Source organism: Gossypium arboreum, chromosome 12 (genome assembly GCF_025698485.1).
Source record: "Gossypium arboreum isolate Shixiya-1 chromosome 12, ASM2569848v2, whole genome shotgun sequence".
NCBI classification, from domain to species: domain Eukaryota; kingdom Viridiplantae; phylum Streptophyta; class Magnoliopsida; order Malvales; family Malvaceae; genus Gossypium; species Gossypium arboreum.
The window spans coordinates 12,334,165-12,356,563 of NC_069081.1; positions in this window are offsets into that span (position 1 = coordinate 12,334,165).

Genomic DNA, 22,399 nt, shown 5'->3' on the forward strand with positions numbered 1-22,399 from the left:
GATCCATTCTGATACCCTCTGCAGATACTATATGTCTGAGGAAACTGACTTTCTGTAGCCAAAATTCACATTTATTGAATTTGACATACAATTGTTTCTCATGCAGAGTTTGCAATACAATTCTCATATGATCAGCATGTTCATTTTCATCTCGAGAATAAACCAGAATATGATCAATAAATACTACTACAAACCTATCTAAATATGGTCTGAAAATTCTATTCATTAAATCCATGAATACTACAGGTGCATTTGTCAAACCAAACGGTATCACAAGAAACTCATAGTGCCCGTACCTGGTTCTGAAAACTGTCTTTGGAACATTTGATTCTTTCACCTGTAGTAGATAATAGCCAGAACGGAGATCAATCTTTGAAAATACAGTGGCACCTTTCAACTAGTCAAACAGGTAATCAATATGAGGCAATTGATACTTGTTCTTTATTGTGAATTTGTTTAATTGTCTATAATCAATACACAGTTTCAATGATCCACCTTTCTTCTTTACAAATAAAATTGATGCACGCCAAGGTGAGAAACTAGGTCGAGCAAAGCCTCTATCAATCAATTCTTGCAACTGTGCTTTCAATTATTTCAATTCGGTAAGAGTCATTCTATAGGATGCTATGGATATCGGTGTTGTCCCCAGAACAAGGTTTATAGAGAACTCTGCTTCTTTAACTGGTGGTAACCCAGGTAATTCCTTTGGAAATACATCAGGAAATTCACAAACAACCGACACTAACTGAATATTCGACTCAGATACTTTAGTATCTAACACATATGCAAGATAAGCATCATATCCCTTTTTGATATATTTCTGTGCTGATATAGCTAAAATCACATTAGATAACCAATCTAGTTTATCAGATTCAACATGGAGTAATTTACCATTCTGACATTTATTTCTGTTTACAATTCGCCAGTGCATTATGTTGAGTTAGCCAATCTATTCCTAAAATTATATCAAATTCATCAAAGAGCAATAGCATCAAATCAACCGAGAAATAATAACCCTTTATCATCTACGAACAATTTATACAAACTTTATCAACCATAACATACTAGCCTAGGGTGTTTGAAACTTTAACCACAAATTCAGTGAATTCAGCAAGTAAACTTTTAACAGACACTAAATTCGTGCATATGTATGAATTTGTTGATCTAGGATCAATCAAAGCAGTAATATCAGTGTCAAAAAGAGAAAATGTACCAGTAATAACATCAGGGGTAGAAGCATCCTCTCTTGCACGTATGGCATATGTCCTTGTCAGTACTCTGCCTTCAGATTTGTCTGTTGAATCTTTTGTCACCCCGGGCTACCACTAACATTATCGGGGTGTCGAGGTGGTCTTCCTCTCCAGACAGGATTGCTCGACCTAGAGGTCTGAACAGTATCTTTTACAAGTTTTCTGGGCAGTCTCTAAAATAGTGGTAAAACAAACTCCACTTCTTATGCGACATTCACTAAAATGCAATTTATTGCAATGCTTGCATCTTGGTTTAGAAATTCCAACATTCCCTACACTTGTAACAGATGGAGATGGAGATTTTGGATTAGAGCGTTACGAGCTTCGTTTGTTTCCAGAATACCCCACAGATGCAGTAAAACGATCATGGTACTTCTTTGATTTCATTGAAGTAGATGATTGTGACTTGCACATAAATCTTTTACCAGAAATTTGGGCTTCTTTCTTTGCTTGCTTCTTTTACTTAATTCCTCGACTTTGTGGGGTCGATTAGCCAATACCATAAATTTCCTTAATTCTATAATTCCAATCAATAGCTTGATATCTTTATTTAAACCCTCTTCGAAACGTTTACACATATCAGCATCAGTCAAAACCCATTCTCTGGCATATTTGCTCAATCTAACAAATTCTCGTTCATATTCAGATACTGTCATACTTCCCTGTTTAAGCTCTAGAAAATATTTCTTTTTCTGATCTAGAAATCACTGACTAATGTACTTCTTTTTTAATTCCATTTGGAAAAATTCCCATGTAACATTTTCTCTCGGTACAACAGAAGTTATGGTATTCCACCAATGATAGGTTCTGTCTTTTAGTAAAGATATTTCACATTTCAAACATTCAGTCGGTGTATATGATAATTCATCTAAAACCACTCAGCCCTCTCCGGATTATCTTCAGTAGTAGCCCTAAATTCTTCTGCCCCATATTTACGGATTTTACCTACCGAAGGCTTACCAGTTCTAATAGGTTCAACACCTTGTGGCATCTCAGAAACCAATTGAGGAACAGGAGGGGGAGGTTGTTTTACAGTAGGATTTTTTCTTAGGAATTTTGTAAACCATTCATTCATCATTTGGAAGAGAACTTATTTTGCCTCCTCACCTTAGCCCTCAGATTCGGGCCTTCTATTATCAGCTCTTTGAACTGAAGCTGAAGCATTGCTCTCAGCTTCCTCAGATTCAGCTCTAGCTTGGTTGGATGACATTACTATTTGAAAAACACATTTAAAAATTGTCAAGAGATATCACACTATCAAAAATTATATAATGGCATGTATAGCTAAACTCATACTTGCTACGTTAGTCCGAGAATCGACTAAACCATAACTCTGATACCAATAAATGTAACACTCCTAACCTGTAACCGTCGCCGGAACAAGGTTATAAAGCAATACTAGAGTTTACAGAAAAAATACAGATAATTCATATCATTTACTATTCATATCCAAAAATAATCATACTGTCTCTTGAATGAACCCTCGAAGCCTAACTTAAAGATTGCAATCAAGTTGAGACTAAATCAGAATCTCACAGAATTTTTCGTAAAATTTAAAATTTTTTCTTTAATATAGGGGTTACATGCCCGTGTGAGTAGGCCATATGGCTCATACAGCCATGTGACATGCCTATGTCTTAGGCCGTGTAGGTATTCGATGTGAAGCATATGGCCGTGTCCCAGCCCGTGTCCTTACCTATGTAACTTTCTGACTTGTGCCACATGACCTGCCACATGCCTTGTGATAAGTCGTGTGATCAATTTAATTTTCACAAATTAGGTGTAGGTTTCATACGGCCAAGACACAAACTCGTGTTCTAGGCCGTGTATCATACACGGCTGAGACACACATTCTTATCTCTGCCCGTATGCCTAATCCTGAGTATTCTGTTTCTCAATTTTAAGATACAGGAGACACACGACCAAATCACATGCCCATGTGACACACGGTCAAGACACACGTCCGTGTGTCTACCCGTGTGGACAAAATAAGGTCATTTCTTAGCTTATTTCTCACCCAAATATTACCTTCAACCTACAATAACATTTGCATACATTTGCCAACCAATTCAAGTCATATAAATCAAGCAAACATGATTATCATGTATGAAGTAGTATCACATATTCATATGATCAAACTTATCTTCTTGTAACGATTTATATTTTACCCTAATTTTATTTAACCAAACCAGATACATATAAGCTAAACATGTCATATATATATATATATATAACCTTATAATAACATACCAAAACAATCCATTTTAGGCATTCCAATAGCTAAGTTAGAAACAACTACTTACATGCCAACATAGGCCAAGTTAACCTATACATGCCGTTATATCAAAATAAGATTACTTTTAATACCAAAACAAGTTAAAAGATAGTGTGATGATACTCCGACCAATCTCCAACCTTTATGAGCTTTCGAACACTATAAAACAGAGAAATGAAAACATAGTAAGCATTTAATGCTTAGTAAGTTCGTATAACAGGAATTTAACTTACCATATATTTACATTTAAGATAAGCATACAACAATGTATCCAAGCAATTTGGTTTATAGCCTAAAACACAACTTCGCCAATGATGTTAGTCAAGTAATTCACATAATACCAAGAACATGGATGAGCTCATCATTTAATGTCTTTCATATACATATGTTTTCCATAACATTTTTCCATATTACATGTACATTTTAGTGACAAATCATTTCAAATTCAGTTTAGCCATGTTAGAACTTTACCCGTTAAATTTATTTGAAATATCTATAGATACACTCATATAGTACACTTTAGTGTACACTACTTTAATTTGTCAATTTATTTTCAGAGGTACCCAATTAGGGCACATAATTGAGAAGCACACTCTCAAGCCTTGTAACGAGAAGCTCACACAGAGCCATTTCAGGAAGCTCATAAAGAGCATATCAGGAAGCTTATCTGAGCTATATAATGGGAAGCTCATAACAGCCATAATTGAGAAGTTCACAAAGAACTATATCAGGAAGCTCCGAATAGCCAATATCAGAAAGTTCAAGCGAACATTATCGGGAAGCTCATAAAGAGTCAATTTAACAAAAATTCACAAGGAACATTTAATCGGGATGCTCATAAAAGCTAAGGTGTGTCCACAACAAATGTAGGATCACAACCTATCGAGACACTCCGAAGAGCTACAACGAGAAGCTCGGTGAACCATATAATGGGAAGCTCGAGAGGACTAATAACGGAATGCTCTTTCGAGCTATGGTGTGTCCACAACATTTGTTGGACTACAACCAATACGGGAAATCCTGTATCTATCGACTTTCATTTATTCAAACAGGATTTGACCTTTATCAGGTATTATAGGATATTTAGATCAATTTCACATGCATGATAATTATACAATCTACTTATACAACATTTAATTCAAACATATAAATATGCTCAATTTAGTTACACGAACTTACCTCAATATTTATTCGTATACGAATTCTACTAATCCGAAGCTTTTTATTTTCTTTGATCCAATTCCGTATTTGGTTTTTTCGGATCTATATAAATGAATTTAATCATCAATTTAATACAATTCATATTCAATTGGATTCAATTTATACTCTACACAAAATTAACATTTTGCTCCTATACTTTTCATAAATTTTAATTTCGTTCCTAACCTTGGAAAATGAAATTCATGTAATTTAATCCTTATTCAAAGCCTAACCAATATTTTCATATAACATTTATAGCATTTGTATTTCATAAAATTCAAAATTTTTCCATGGGTTTTACCACCTGTCCCTAAATCATGATTTCATTAAAAAATCTCTTTGTAAAAGTTGTTTATCTATCAACAACCTTTCATTTTATACCATAAATTTTAAATTTTCAGCATATTCATCCACCGAAAAATTTCTATAATTTGATATCTTTTCAAATTAATCCCCAAAATAGATAGATTAAACTCTCTCGATTTCAAAAAAATAAAAATTACTAAAAACGGGACAAGAAAACATACGTAATTAAGTTTGATTAGTTTCCTTTCTCTCTCCTAGGGTTTCCATGCAAATTTTGGGGAAGATGATGAAAAATAAGAAGATATTTTCTGTTATCATCTTTTAATTATTTTGATTTCCAATTTAGTCCTTAGCCTTTTCTAATTTTTCTATGGATGAATAATCAAAAATATCTACTAACTTTTCTTTAATGGTCTAATTCCATATAAGGACTTCTTATTTTAAATTCCATAGCTATTTGATCCTTCTAGCTACTAGAATTCAACTTTTGCATTTTATGCAATTTGGTCCTTTCCATAATTAAACACATAATCGATAAAATTTTCTTATTAGAATTTTCATATGACATTCCTATCATAATGCAGACCATACAATAATATTAAAATAAATTTTCTTTCTGGCTCAGATTTGTGGTCCTAAAACCACTATTCCGATTTCACTCAAAATGGGTTGTTACAGGATATGTATCTCATGATTTTCGACCGGAAAAAACATCGGCCTAAAACTAAGATGGAATTTAGTAAAGCATGAAATTATTCATGCTTCGATTGACTTATGGAGAGGATTTGAATGAAAATGGTGGGAATTGGAAAAGGAAAGGACTTGAAAGGCAATTTAAGAAATTTTGGAGGAACAAAGAAATGGAAATGTAAATAACAGAATGCTATGCATCAAGTTTGGAAAAAAAAAAGAAGAAGAATAATTCTATTTAATTTCAAATGAAAATCAAGTGTAAAACATAATGTATCTATCCCAAGCGACCTTAAAGCCCTATTTATTGCATAAAATTTACTAAATTTGGCTTTAACCACTCAACACATAATTAAAATTTAATAAAAATAAAATCAGATTTTTTCTAATTTTGTCTTTTACAAAGTCAAAAGAATCTAATGAGTCCTTGCCTTTTTCCATATTTTTTATTCAGCCTTACTTTATTGATTGTGTTTCAAATTGGTCCTTTTCTGTTAGTTTTTTACTTATAGCATTTAAATTGCATCCCTGAAAAGATTAAAACATAAAATCACTAATTTAGCAGGGATCAATTCAAAAATTAATCAAATTTTTAATGCCCAAAATTTTGGGCCTAGAAGAAATGGGCTTCGTGTATTAGAGGGATTGGAATTTAGTTGTGCAAGTGGATGACACAAATATATGTCTGCTTCAGTGGTTAAGTGTCCTGAGAAGTGCCTGAGAAGTCTTGGGTTCAAGCCTTGGCTCTTGTAAAATTTTGGATTTTAAGGGGTGAACCATGGCTCTGGCATTTAGGCTTTATAAATATTTGTGGATGATTTATGACATAGAAAGAGCCTGTATTGGAGTGGCAAGGTGGCGTGTTGTGTAACTGTGAGGTCTGAGGTTCAAGTCTTGGGATGCGCAATGGATAATTTATTTTGCTGGCTGAGCTGGGAAGGAGGTGGATTTGGATTGAGACTTTGAGGTTGAATTGGTCATAGGAGTTTGAATAGAGTTTGAATGGGAGGTTGGAGTGATTTGTGGAGGAAATCAAAGAGAGGATTATGGAGGGATTTTAGGAGAGGAAAGGGGAGTTTGAGAGTGGGTAGGTTTGTGTCAAATTTGCTTGGGGAAAACTCATAATTTCTACTTTGGGGAAGGAAGTGTTCATTTTGGCAATTGAGAGCCTTTAGAGGAGGTCTTTTGGGTTTTATTTTGTTCTCCTTTTCTTTCCGTTTTCTCGGCAATTATTCTTCTTGTGTGCTGTGCGTTTTTGGGTTAAAACTGATGCGACCATTTGGTATGCACTTTTCATCTTTCTCTCTTCTTTGTCCCCTCTTCTCTAAAGCTAAATACTCATTTTCTCGATTTCATTCTTCCCACTCCTCTTTAAATTGGCAAGCCGAATCTTTCCTCTCTTTCTTTTTTTGCCGAATATCCTAAGTAGTGTTCACTTTTTCTTCTCTGCTGTCCAAACTGATTACCCTCTATCTTTGATTAGCCGAAATTGACAAGGACTAGTTATCTTCTCTCTTCTCTTCTTATCTTTCCCTTGGCCGATTCTTGCTGAAGTGCGTTGGGTAAGTGTTCCATGGTTTGTTTTCCCCTTAGCCAAATCTCTCTTGGTTTCTTCTCAAAGATTCAACTTTTGGTATTTCTTAAGCCGAGTGTTTTCTTTCTGTCTTTCCTACCATGGGGTAGTAATCGTCTAATACTTTTTAATTCCTTGTTCGTGTGATTGTTATTAGGGGCTTGATTTCTGTAATCAGGGCGTTTAGTTGATAACCCTGTCCCTGCAAGTGGTGCCTTCTCTATTGGTAAGTACGTTAATCCTAGATACAATTAAGTGGGGTTATGGAGTTTGATGTTTGTTTAACTGTTCGTTTAAAGGTTGAAGCTTTGGGAAGAATACGTAGATTTTATGAGCAAAGGTTTTAGTGATAAAGTGATGACAAGGGTGCCGGCTGAGATTGAGCACGTAGCCTCTACTCTTAGGTTTAAGTGGTGTAAGGCGTCAGCGGTTTGGGATTTTTTACCATGATGCGTAAGGGTGACGGCACCAAACTTTGGATTAGGTAGGCAAATCACAGTCTACCGATCTACTCAATGCAAGTGGTAGTCGATCTCTCGGTTAAGTGGTTGTTAAGAGTTTTTCTAACACTATTTGATTAGTGATTAACTGAATGTTATGTTTGAATATAGGTGCTCGCGATCGTGAATTCTTAGTACTCTACGTGATTAGGTGTGTAACCGTATACTGTGTTTGATGATTGACAGAAAAGCCGAAAGTGTGTGTATTTGTGTGTGGTTTTCGATAATCGTTTAAAAGCTAAAAATATGGTGTATGATGCCACACGAGCAAACGATTGCACGTGTGGTGAATCGAGCCCACGAACATGGGCGTTAGACTGTAGAGGACACCACAAGCACTCTCGTGGTCTTGGGCTATTCTAGGCCTTGTTGGGCCAAAATAGGTCATGTGGGCTCAATGGGCTCGTGGGCCCACACGGATAAAATGTATGTGATGTGGTAAGTGTTGTTTGGACTGTGACGCTTGCATAGCTGTGGCTATTTCTGCGCTAAATGGGCCACACGACTGTGTGGGCCCACTTGGGCCGAGAGTAGACCTTAGGCCTATTTACACCGTTATAATCATTTAGGTTATTTGTGTCGTTCGAGGCGATTGTAGACCTTTAGAGAGATCATTATTTGACCGTGATGCCCCTGTAGAATAAAATGACTGTAATGCCCCTGTAGGGTAAAATAACCGTAACACCCTTGTAGGGTAAAATGAACGTAATACCCCTGTAGGGTAAAATGACTGTAATGCCCCTGTAGGGTAAAATGACTGTAATACCCTTGTATGGTAAAATGATAATTATGCCCTTATGTTCCGTATGACTGATGTACTTATGATTTACATATATGATTGTACTGAGTATGACTTTGCATACATGTAATATTCATGACATGACATACTGCATGGGGTTGGGATTTTGATATGGAGGAAGTACTGTACTGGTGACTATGTCACATTCATTGTTACTGGTGGCTATACCACAATTACTAATACTGGTGGCTTTGCCACATTTACTGTTTCTAGCAGCTATGCTGCAATATTATCACTGCAGCTTTACTGCGATATCGGTGTGCTGGCTGGGTGGGTTGAGTTATATCCCCATATGGTGTGTTATTGGTACGGGTGGCTGGATTTGGGTGGGATGCATAATTGCATTACATCGCATCGACATCTTGCATTGGGCTTAGGCCCACATTGTTCTCAGATAGGGCTCGGGCCCGCATCAGATCGACATTGGGTAGGGCTCAGGCCTAGACTGTGTTATTCACTGTTTGTTTAATATTGGGATTACACATTGAGTTTTCGTAAACTCACCCCTTTCTTTTCAACTGTACAAGTAATCCCTAGCTTTAGACGATTTGGTGCTGCGAGGGACTTGGAGGTGGCCACACGACTACTGTGTCTTGCATTTGACTTTATTTAATTTAGATTCACTTTTGGGTTTTTAATTTTGTAATAAGGTCGTTCGTGGGTTTTAATTTTTAATTGGGCTTTGGATTATATATTTTTAAACTGTTAGTCTAGGTAAATACGAGTTTTTTAAAACAATTATTATTTTCTAAGACACGCGTTTTAAACTTTATTGACTTAAAAAGCTTCTACGTTTTTAATTCAATATAACACTGATGGTTAATAAGGTAAACTTTTTTACTAGAACTTTTGTTAATTAATAATAAAATGATTTTAATTTAGTAAAGGATTTTTACCGAAAGGATTAATTTTTGAAGAACACTCTGATGTGACACCCCAGATTCGACCGTAACATCTAGGCCAGGTTTGGGGTGTTACAGAATTAAACACAAAAAAGTCATGCAAATTAACATGTTATCAAAAGGTATTATTAATTAACTCTAACTTCCATTTTCTTTCATTTACATCAATAAGTTCAGACACCAATGAATGTAGCAAATTAAGAACAGAAGTAGATAATCTAAAATAATTATTCCCGAGGACCCATACATCATCGATAATTGAGATTCTATTTCCCAAATTCACTCTCTAGCATAACCTTTCCTTTAAAATACCCTTCGTAGCCCATATGCTTTTCCAAACGTACGATGGATTATTTCCTAACTGAGCATTAATAAAATCATACCTAGGGAAATACTTCACTCTAAGAACACGAGCAAGTAGCGAATTTGAAAGGTTTATAAGCCTGCACCCCTATTTAGCCAACAAAGATATATTAAATTTGCCCATGCTTCTAAATCCCATTCCTTTTTCCTCTTTTAGCCAACACACTCGCACCAATGTATCCCCCTCTGCCCTTGCCCTTTCTGCCACCAATATCTTGCTGCCATACTCTCAATCTCACTATAAAAAGATTTTAGTAAGAGAAGACAGCATGGTATACATGGGAATTGCTTGCAAAACTACTTAAAAAATCTCCTTACCTCCTTGCGATAGCATCCTCGTGCTCCAGCTCTCAATACACATTTTAATTCTATCCTTCAAGTTTTGAATAGACGTTTTTCCCTTCCCCATCATATTCGGCAATCCCAGACACTTTTCAGCATTAGTCAATAACCACAATCCCAAGAGATTCAAGATTCCTACCTTATCCCCCTACATGTATTTGAGCTAAAAAAGATTGTTGATTTACTAAAATTCACAAATTAACCTGAACACCTCTTGTATTCTTTTAATATTCCATTCAACAATAAAGCTCCTTTGGTTGTTGCCTCACTGGAAAGAATACTATCATCCGCAAATAGTAGTTATGAAATTTGTGGACCATTTCTACTAGCTTTGGCTCCTCATAATAATCATCTTTCATAGCCAACCTCATCAAAGCTAATAACCTATCTCTACAAATGAGAAAAAGAAAAGGGATAAAGGGGTCACCTTGATGAAGTCCCCTTGCAGGATTAAACGTCCTCCCCCTACAACCATTTATGATAACCGAATAGGAAGACGAAGAATTACATCTCATAATAAGCTTCACCCATTCATTAGAAAAACCCATTTTTAGTATCACTTCCTTTAAGAAAACTCACTCTACCTTATCACAGGCTTTACTCATGTCCAACTTCAAAGCCATGTATCCTTTTTTTACGGGTGCGCTTTTGTTGAAAAGCATGTAATAACTCATAAGCTAGCAACACATTATTGAAGATTAATTGCCCCAGCACAAACACATTTTGGGCACTATCAATGCATCTCTCAATTAATCCTTGAAGCTAATTCGCTACTACTTTTGCTACAACTTTATATAGAACAAAACATAAACTTATAGGTCTAAAATTTGCTATGTTTGTAAGATTCGGAATTTTAGGAATAAGCAAACTATTCGTACGGTTGATAGAGTCAAGATATTTACCATCATTCAAAATGCCCAAACTATACGCAATAACATCACCCCCTACAATATGCCAATATCCCTGAAAGAACATAGCTGGAAAACTATCAAAACCCGATGCTTTAGTGGCCCTATATCTTTTAACGCCATGTAGACCTCTTCATTCGTATACTTAGCCAATAGGTAAATATTTATATATAAAGAACTAATAGCATTAATTCTAGTTAATATATGTGACAAATCACCTACACTAATCGAGGAGAACAAATGTTGGAAAAACCCCATAGCTATCTCACCTATTTCCTCTTCCTTACATGCCTCTAATCCATCCTCTCGCTTGCTAATAGTATTTCTCCTTTTATGAACAGAAGCATATCTATGGAAAAATGTTTTTTTATCCCCCAACTGTAACCAATTAGCACATGCCATATGTTCCAAATAAGCATCATCGCTGTCAATCTGTAAATTCAGTTGGACTTTAGGATCGATAAGCTCTACCAAAGTATTATCATCTCGTTCCATCCCTATCAATTTTTCCAACTTCTTTGTGAGATCATGATTTAAGCCCACTCGTTTATCCTTAATCCACTTCGCGCGTTTAGCTAAACTGTTACTCAACTTATCCAACTTTTCAAAGATAAAACTAGAAGACATATCCCATATACGTTTAATCTCTCCTTCCAGTGACTCTTTCATTATCCACCAAGCCTTGAACCTGAATGACACCACTTTCAGTTTCCCATTAACATTATCAGTAGTTATTAAAAGCAGACAATAATCAGAGAAGGAATGTGGTAACTGTCTAACCCAAGCGTCTGGGAATGCACTCAACCATTTCTTATTCACAACTCCTCTATCCAGTTATTCCCTTATTTTTTCCTTAGAAAGATTTCCCCTTTTCCATGTGAACCATTAACCTGAATAGCCCACGTCCACTAATTTACACTCCTTAAGGACCTCTCTAAAAGTCTCCATTCCACTCTCCCCCCTTGGCACCCCACCAACATTTTCAAAAGAATACAAAATTTTGTTAAAATCCCCACTCACCAACCATGGGAAGCTTTGATCATGCCCAAGTCGTCGCAAAACATTCCAAATTTCATCCTTATTTCTTGCAAATGGCATCCTATAAAAACCAGTAAATCACCAAATTTTATTGTCTTCATTATCTCTGACTAAGACGTGAATGTGATTTTTAGAGAAACTTTGCAAATCAACCACAACATCCTCCTTTCATGCCAAACCCAGTCCCCACTTGACCCTTCCACCTCTACCTCAATCCTATACCTAAAACCACACCTCCTTCTTACCTTCTTCATTCGTTTTCCTTCTATTTTAGTCTGTACAAATAAGATCATCTGGGGAATATACACCTTCAGATATGCTGAAACCTTCTTATTTCCCATGGACTCCCTAATCTATGAACATTCCAACATAATATTTTCATTGTTCTTAGCCAGCTTGTCTTCTGGCAGCCATCGATCCTTATTTAAAAGAAACAGATAAATGCTCTAAAGATGTCAACCCAAGAAACAAAATTACAAAACTAGCTAAATGCTTACCTTCGAATTTAAATTTCTAGTTACCTTCATCATACTACTCCAAATCCCTAAATGTTTCATCCCCAAACAAACCTATTTTTTGTTTTCCTGAAACATTTATATTTCTTTCTTATTCTCTTTTTACACCCCTAGCAATTCCCTTCAAACTAGCCTTTTTAGTATTTTTAGAGTTTTCCTCTATTGTGCTAATAGGTCCAAACAGGGTATTCAAATTGTCCAAAGCTATCTGCTCTCCATAATATGCCATAATTATAGAATCCCCTCTATTAATAGAATCCTCCATAATTACAGAGGATGAGAGAGCCCCCAAATCCCCTAACTTATGCTGAAAATTTTTAGATACCATATCTAATACACCAGCCTTCGAATATGTAACACCCCATACCCGTATCCTACATCGGGAAGGAATACGAGGTGTTACCTAACTTAAACTCGTGCTTACGAGTAATTTCGAGTCTCCTGGACTTGGAAAACTTTAAAACTTTCTCAAGTTTATCAACACGTCCTTAATATAGGCCTACGAGGCCCAAAACACACATCGAAAATCATTCGAAACCAACTCGGGTTCTTTAGTCAACTTTAGAAAAATGACACTTGACACAGGGGAACATGCCCATGTGACCAATGTGACATTGTTGTGCTATTGGCTCGTGTAGCTCATATGACCTAGGTAATACAAGGACACGCCCGTGTTTGACACCCGTACAGAATTAATTCCAAATTCATTCCTACAGGGGTTTTCACACGGCCTGGCACACGGGCTTGTTTCCTTCACATGGCCATGACATGCCCGTGTTCTAGCCCGTGTGCAAAAACCTGGACACTCTATTTCTGACGTCATTATTTTTAAAGGTCACATGGCCAAGGCACATGCCCGTGTGCTAGGCCGCGCCCTTCACACAGTTGAGACACACGGCTGTCTCTGCCCGTGTGTTTATTATCATGCATACTGACTTACAAAATTTACGTGTAAGGGACACACGGCTGAATAACACACCCATGAGGCTGCCTGTATGTCACACATGGCCTAGACACATGCTCGTGTGTCTATCCGTGTGGACAAAATAAGGCTATTTACCAAGCCTCTTTGCCAACCTTACTTACATAACCTGTATAAGATCACTCTATACCAATGCAAGGGCACATCCTATGGTCAAATCAACCACAATAAACAACATTTCAATTGTGCAAATTTACTCATCCATAAAAAGTAACATCTACTATATAATATCAAAATGAATATTAACCATTACCCATGGCTTTATACAAAATGAAAGGATTTAACCCAAGCCTCACATTTGGCTAATTTCTCAAGGATATAAAACAATAAAGTCTAAGCCATATACATGCCATACTCAGAAACAAAAAGTCTAACCATACCGAGTGCTTCGGATGATAGTGTGATCGTAGCCTCCGACGTCTGTTGAATCCTCGAGCTATTTAAGCGTCACTATAAGAAAATGGGAAAAGAGAGGGAGTAAGCATAAAACTTAGTAAGTTGCACATAAATAAATATACGACAAAAATTTTACCATTCTTCAACATGCTCATCACACAAAAAATGGGCATAAGCATAACTTACTCATCACTATCCATATAAATCTCATAGCATATATCAAGCTCATATCTCATGCATGTCAATTAAGTACCTGTACCACTCACAACACAGTTATACCTTACTCTTTAGGTTAAACTGCATCTCTCACCTTTGAACCGTTCGAAACTTTATCGGATATTTGATAAGCCTCAAACATAGGGTAGGGTGCCGATGCCATATCCCAGTTATGGTCTTACACTGACTATCATCTCGTAGCCGATGCATGTCCCAAACATGTCTTATACTAGCTTATGTCTCGAGGCCGATACATGTCTCGGACATGTCTTACACTAGGACTCGTCTCGATGCCGATGCCATGTCCCAGGTATGGTCTTACATTGGCTCTCATAATGTGGTCGATGCATGTCCCAGACAGGTCTTACACTAGCCCATAATAACCCATATGTCATGGCATGGATATCTGACTTAGTTCTTAGGTTCAAACGGAAACTCTACTATCTCTATTATCATCATACTTTCTCAACTCCACAATCAAGCAAGTCATGCCATATTAATTCAAATACAAATCAACATACACATTAGCAATGTAGTTGTATTATTTACATACAACTTACCTAGGTTACAAAATATGGTGTCAATTCGGTCTAATTAATTTGCTTGGCTTTCCCCTTGTCTAAATTTAGAGTTTGAATTTCTTGATCTATAATAACAAAAATTCACAAATTTAATCATTTTATCAATCTAGACACTCAATAATCTATACTTGGGCAAAATGGCTATCTTACCCCTAAACTTTTACAAAATGACCATTTTACCCCTAGGTTCGAAAATCAATTTTTATCGAATATCCTCCTATCAAAAGCCTAGCCAAACTTTTAATACTCTTATAGCAATCCAAAATTTCCACTATGTCACCCATTTATCAACAAATTTCCAACTTATGCCAAATAGTCCTTATTAGGGTTTTCATGAAGAAACCCTTCACAAAAGTTGTTTATTACTCAGAAAACTACACATATGTTTTCATGGAAAAACTCTAAACTCTTCACCATTTTGCAAGATAGTCCCCTCATTTGAAAACTCATGCTTCAAGGGGTTCAGAAAATGTAAAAATCATCAAGAAAAAGTATGTAAATCACTTACTTGTAAGAGGAATAAGTTGCTGAAATTTTGAAGCTCAAAAACCCCAAAAATGGTCGAATTTTCGATGGAGAGAGATATTGAAAAAGGATGATATCATCTTTCTTTTATTTTATTACATTTTGGTCAAAATAAATCACCAAACTTCACCTAATGCTTGACTATTTTAATTTCTTGTCCCATGGCTGACCATCACCTATTTAATGGCCTAATTTCACTTTAAAGACCCCCAATTTATGATACATGGCAAATTTGACACCCTTAGCTATCAATTTAAGACTTTTTCACTTTATGCGATTTAGTCCTTTCTCGCAATTGGGCTCAAAAACGTCAAAATTAAATCACCAAAATTTTTATACACTAATATAAACATGCTATAACATCTAAATAATTATAAAATAATTAATTTGACTCTATATTTTTGGTCCCGAAATCACTATTCTGACTAGGCCCTAAATCAGGCTATTACGTAATCCATACACTCCACCCCTGCTGATCTAACATCAGAGACTTTTCAATAGGATTACCAACATCATCCCATCCCATTATGTCGTCCTTCACAAAAGCACCTCCTATAGAATGCCACTATTTCATCAAATTTTTTTAGGAGAACCCAAATTGTAGGCATTCTTTCCATAATACCATCAACTCAACTTTTAGTGCTATAGAGCAAAGGAACTCATCTATCCCTTTCTCATGCTCCCCAGAAGGGATTACCTCACACTCCTTAACCTCGTGTCCTAATTTTCCATACCCAAAACAAAATGTCAGTAGATTTTCATATTTAAATGCCAACCAAACTCTTTCTTTAGCATCTTTCGAAATAAAAATATCTCGTCTTAGTGGCTTCTGTACGTCTAATTGCACACTCAATCAACAAAAGTTGCTTTTTATTTCTAACTTAACCACCCCTCCAAATGTTGAACCTATGGCATGCATAAGATCTTTCTTATCACATTTTGGCGAACAAGAGCCAATTTTAATCTAGAGCAAAAAAAGAACTAATTGAATCTGATGTCTCTCAATGGGATTCACCAATCAGTCAAAAATAATAAGTTGTCTCCTAAATAACCATAGCCTACCTTCTAAGATCATTTCCAAATCTTCATCACTATCCGATGAAATCAAAAACAAATTTTGCGTTGCCACTTTGATCTCAAACTTCTTTTTCATCTTCCAAAACCTTTTGACTTGTACCCGAAAGCTATTAGGGTTGTAAGATATTTTTGTCCATACAGAGCAAAATAACATCAGATTCCTACTCGAAGTAACCATTGAACTCTTAACCGTTAACTATACAAGTTCTTCCTCTAGGAAAGAGATCTCGTCCCTCCCCATCTTCCAAGAAAAGTCACCATTCACCCACACCCTCATAAAATATTAATTTACATTTTATTTTGTGCTTAATTTGGTTTAATTCTAAATTGATCCCTACTAAATTAGTACTTTTATGTTTTAATCTTGTTAGGGATGCAATTGGGACGCTAAAAGACAAAAACAAGCAGAAAATGACCAAATTGAAACACAATCAATAAAAATGAAGCTGAATAAAAAATGTGGAGAAACGCCAAGGACTCATCAGAATTTTTGACTTTATAAAAGCCAAAAATAGAAAAAAATCTTATTTTATTTTTTATTTATTTTTTCTTTTAATTTTATGTTAAATTAGTTAAAGCCAAAAATAGCAAATTCTATGTATATATACAGGACTTAATGTTCTTAGGAAAATCATCACTTAATTCTACATTCCTACTTCATTTTGGAATTGAATTATTCGCACTTGTCTTTCAAATTGGCGTGAGCATACTGCTACTTTTATTTGCATTTTTCTGGATTTTAGAAAATTGGGCTAATTTCTTTCCAAGTCCTTTCTGTTCTGTTCTTCACCATAATCATCAAACCACTTCCCAAAGTTTACAAAGAATGAATAATTTCATGCTTCACTAAATTTCATCTTAGCCTTAGGCCGGTGTTCTTTCTAGTTGGGAATTATGTGATACGAATTCATGCTAAAAATCCTTCCAATTTGTATTCATTTTTTTCTTAAGTATCGGGATAGACCAATCATCCCTTAAAGTTACACTCGATTTCAAGTTAAAGTGCATGTTGAGTTAGAGTCGTGTTTGCTAACAGTTGGAGAAACGAGTCGGCCGTGCTATATTCAGATCTTCGAAAACAAATCAAGAAAGAAGTGATCGGGTTTAAATAACCCACATGGTTGAGGCTGTTAATTCGAGTTGGGTTCTTCAGAACGCAAGGTTGCCGGAATCTTGAATCAGGAACTCGTGTGTCTCAGTTAGATAATCAGTAAGGGTTGGTTTGCAAGTTGTACCGAGACCAGCTACGAGAGGAAGAATTGTTGGTTAGGACGTTCTTAACTGCTATAACCAACTTAACGTTGGAGGAGAAGATTAATTTTCGAGGATCGATTTTTGATACAAAATTTACCGAGCCTAAGGCTAAGGCTTATTATTTCTGTTTGCAAAATTCTGAAGTTATTTCCCGAACTAAATTTATTTCTAAATTTATTTAATTTTTTATTTACGCTGATAGATTATTTACTTTCTAAACATTCTCGGAACCCCCCAATTACTTGTTTATTTTTATTGTAGGTACATTTGGAGTCATGGGCACGACTCTTGCCATGACCTTTGACACAACGAGCATTTTGTTCATAAGTAAACATGAAAGTTGATTACAACATCCAATCCCTATGGACTCGACCCTACTACCACTCTTTACTACTATTAGAGTTATTTTTGTAGGAATTGTTTTTGGTGGTTTTGACGCCCATCAAATTTTTTTGTCATTGCCGGGAATTGGAGATATTTTTATAATTTTTGTATCTTTACTTTATGACCAAATCAGAACTGGGGACTCTAAAGTTTGAACTAGAAATTGAGAAATTGGTCCGACAACTGCGAAGAGAAGCCATATAACGCGATAAATAGCCAAATCTTGGATTCAAAACCATATCATACACCGAGGAAATTTTCTCGTTCGACAAACCAAACGAAATGGTTGAACAGACGATAAGCCAACTCATTGTGGCACCGGATGAACAACAACCCTTATGTATAACCTATCCGGTAGGAGGAACGCCATTCGAATTAATGTCAGGTTTGATCCATTTACTACCCACTTTTTATGGATTGTAGAACGAAAATCGGCACACCCACCTTAAAGAGTTCCATATGGTGTGCACAAGCATAAAGTCTCAGGGAGTAACTAAAGACCAAATCAAACTTTGTGCTTTTCCTTTCTCACTAGCCGACTCTACTAGAGAGTGGCTATTTTATTTACCCTTAGTATCTATCAACACATGGTCTGACATGTTTCGTTTGTTTCTTAACAGGTTCTTCCCTGCAACTCGAGCGGCCAAACTAAGGAGGGACATCATAGGAATTTGTCAGAATGAGATTGAATCTCTCTATGATTACTAGGAACGATACAAAAAGTTGTGTGCAAGTTGCCCACAACATGGAATGACTGAACAGTCACTCTTGCAGTATTTCTATGAGGGTTTGCTCCTGATGGAAATGAACATGATAGATGCTGCAAGTGGAGGGACACTAGTCAATATGACTTCTCAAAGAGCTAGACAGTTGATCTCAACCATGGCTGCTAACTTTCAACAATTCCGACCAGCCATAGAACCCACGAGATGGTTTCATAGGTTAAGCTCTTTATCCTTAGAAGGTAAAATTGATAAGCTAACTAACGTTGTTCAAACTTTGCTTAAAGATAAAATGAGCCTAGCACGGTTGTGCAGAATTTACGTTAAGCCTGTCCATCTGACTGACTGATATTTGATTTTACATGGGGATTCAACAGAACAAGCAAATGTTGTTGGAACTTTCCAAGACCGCCCCAAAGGCGATATGACCCCTATTCGAACTAATATAATATAGGGTGGAAGGATCACCCAAATCTAAGTTATGGGTCGAATCCTCATTTCAATCAATCTTACCAACAAAGACCGTCTTCGAATCAACAATTACTACCCCCAAAGTCATCTTTGGAAGCCATAGTAGAAAGGGTAGCCCATAGTACTGAAAAGTTTCTACTAAAAACTACAATGCATTTGTAGGAGTTAGATAAGCAAGTGAGCAAGCTTGCGCTCACGGTTAGTGGTTTAGAGTCCCAAGGTAAGTTGCCATCCCAAACTGAGCCTAATCCTCGACATAATGTAAGTGCTATGATGTTGAGAAGTAAAAAGGTTTTGGATCTCGTACCTAGCACGAGTCTTGCCTCACGACACTAGTTGAGATAAGAAGAAACTTGACATAAAAGCTCCAGTAGAGTTAATACCACAAAAATCATTTCCAGTACCACCTCTATTTCTTGGAAGACTAGTCCAATGTAAGAAGAAGTGAGAAGAGAAGAAGATCCTCGACACCTTCGAAAGGTAGAAATCAACATACCTCTTCTTGATGCGATTAAACAAATTCCACGGTATGCAAAATTCTTAAAAGAATTATGCACAAGTAAGAGGAAGATCTTGGGCAATAAAAATGTGAGTGTCGGAGAAAATGTCTCCACTATTTTACAAAGAAAAATACCACATAAATGTAAAGACCAATGTATGTTTTCCATATATTGCAAAATAGGTAGTGTCGGTATTAAAAAAGCCATGTGTGCTTAGGCGCATCAATCAATGTTATGCCTTTATCAATTTATAAACTACTTAATGCGGGTCCTTTGAAGGAAACATGTGTAATTATTCAACTTGCAGATAGATCTTTTGTGCATCCGGAAGGAGTGTTGGAGGATGTTTTTGTTAAGGTAAACGAGCTAATATTTCTTGCAAACTTCTACATTATCAACATAGAGGATGACAACTCAGCCAATTATCTGAAATACTTCTTGGGAGACCATTCTTAAGTACTGTGTGAACGAAAATTGATGTTTGGAGTGGAACACTCACCATAGAATTTGATAGTGAAGTGGTTAGGTTTAATTTTCATGAGGATATTGGGCATCCCAATGATAAGTTACAAATTGTACCTCGCAGAAATGTAGATCTCGATGTTAAGCAAGAGGAATTATCGATGATCTAAAAACTAATACATTAAGCTGTCATGAAAGCTTCGAAATTATATCTGAAACTGTTTCTAGAACGTACAAGGATTCCAACAAAGAAAAATGCAAACTTGAATGCAGAAGCTCAAAGACACCTCAATCCACTAATGATAAGGGAATCCGAGAAGGGCTTCAAGGATAGTAGGCAAAGGTCAAAACTTTTCTGTAAGAACATCCAAGTGCACTAGATGGAAAAATTAATTCTCATTGAGCCAAACGGATAACATTTATGGTCGTCAAGCTAAGGACGTTAAACAAAAGCGCTTTTTAGGAGGCAACCCAAATTTATTTTCATTTATTTAATTTTGAATTTTGGTAAGATTTAGATTGTAAATAAATAAATTTTTATTTAATCCAATGAATTTACTATTTTTAGGAACGTAATGAAGGTCATGAGTTTTTCCAAAAGTCGGATAATAATGGTGGCGTAGGCACGCCATGCTAAATGCTGACAATTATTTCCCAACGCCGACAACATTGATTGAAACACATACGGAGTATTCTTAACCTTTCTCTTTGCTTGTTGTTTGAGTTACTGAACTTTATTGCGTATAAAACATGCTTGAGGACAAGCATAGAGTAAGTAGGGCAGATTGAAAATTGTAAGTATGCATGCATGATTTTTGCTGCATGTCTCTCTTTTGCATATGTTCAATCTTATGCTAGAATTATTTGATAGTTTATCCCGACATTGAGCCTCTAATCTTATTACTTATTCAATTTGGACAATTGGACAAATTTTGAATTAAAGTGTTCAAAGTATCTAGATTAGTCGACATTTTTGTTTTAAGGTTGATATATGTAACTAGATTTTTCATATAAATTGATTGTTTGAAAAAATGTTTGCTTGTACATAAATAAATAAATAAAATAAATAAATAAATAAAGGCTCAAGTTATGAGTGAAAGTTTCGAAAACGTGACCGAATTGAGTAACCGGGATAGGGTGTTTGGGTTGTCATTTTATCTTGCGTAAAATGGTTTGAGTGTCAAGTCGATAACTTGCAAACATTTTGCTAATCGAGCCTTCAAAAATAAAAAAACAGACTGTTTGAACTAAGTAACCGGGATAGGGTGCTTGCGTTGTCATCCTAATTCGCGTAAAAAAGTTTGACCATGTTCACATATTTCAATTTTATGACACTTGTTGATTAAACTATATATTATGAGCATTTATTTATTTTTTCCTATGTTGTTTACATTGATTATGGATGCTAAAAAGAGGCTCGATTTTTAATAAATTGTAGAATAATTTCTAATGTTTGAAGGAACAATATGCTTGAAGACAAGCATGAGCTAAGTAAGTGGGATTTAATAACATATTAATTTGCATGTTGTTTTGTGTTTAATTCGGTTTATTTCTGAATTGATCCCTGCTAAATTAGTACTTTTATGTTTTAATCTTTTCAGGGATGCAATTGGAACGCTAAGAGACAAAAACAAGCAGAAAATGACCAAAGTGAAACACAAACAATAAAAATGAGGCTGAATAAAAAATGGGGAGAAAAGCCAAGAACTCATCAGAATTTTTAACTTTGTACAAGCCAAAAATAGGAAAAAAAATCTTATTTTATTATTTATTTTATTATTTTGATTTATGTTAAATTAGTTAAGGCCAAAAATAGCAAATTCTATGTATATAAATAGGCCTTAATGTTCTTAGGAAAATCATCACTTAATTGTACATTCCTACTTCAATTTGGAATTGAATTATTCTCTTTTGTCTTTCAAATTGGCGTGAGCATACTGCTACTTTCATTTGCATTTTTCTTGCTTTAACAAAATTGGGCTAATTTCTTTTCAAGTTCTTTATGTTCCTTTTTTCACCATAATCATCAGACCACTTCCCAAAGTTTACAAAGCATGAATAATTTCATGCTTCACTAAATTTCATCTTAGCCTTAGGCCGGTGTTCTTTCCGGCTGAGAATCGTGATATACGAATTCGTGCTAAAAATCCTTCTAATCGGTATTCATT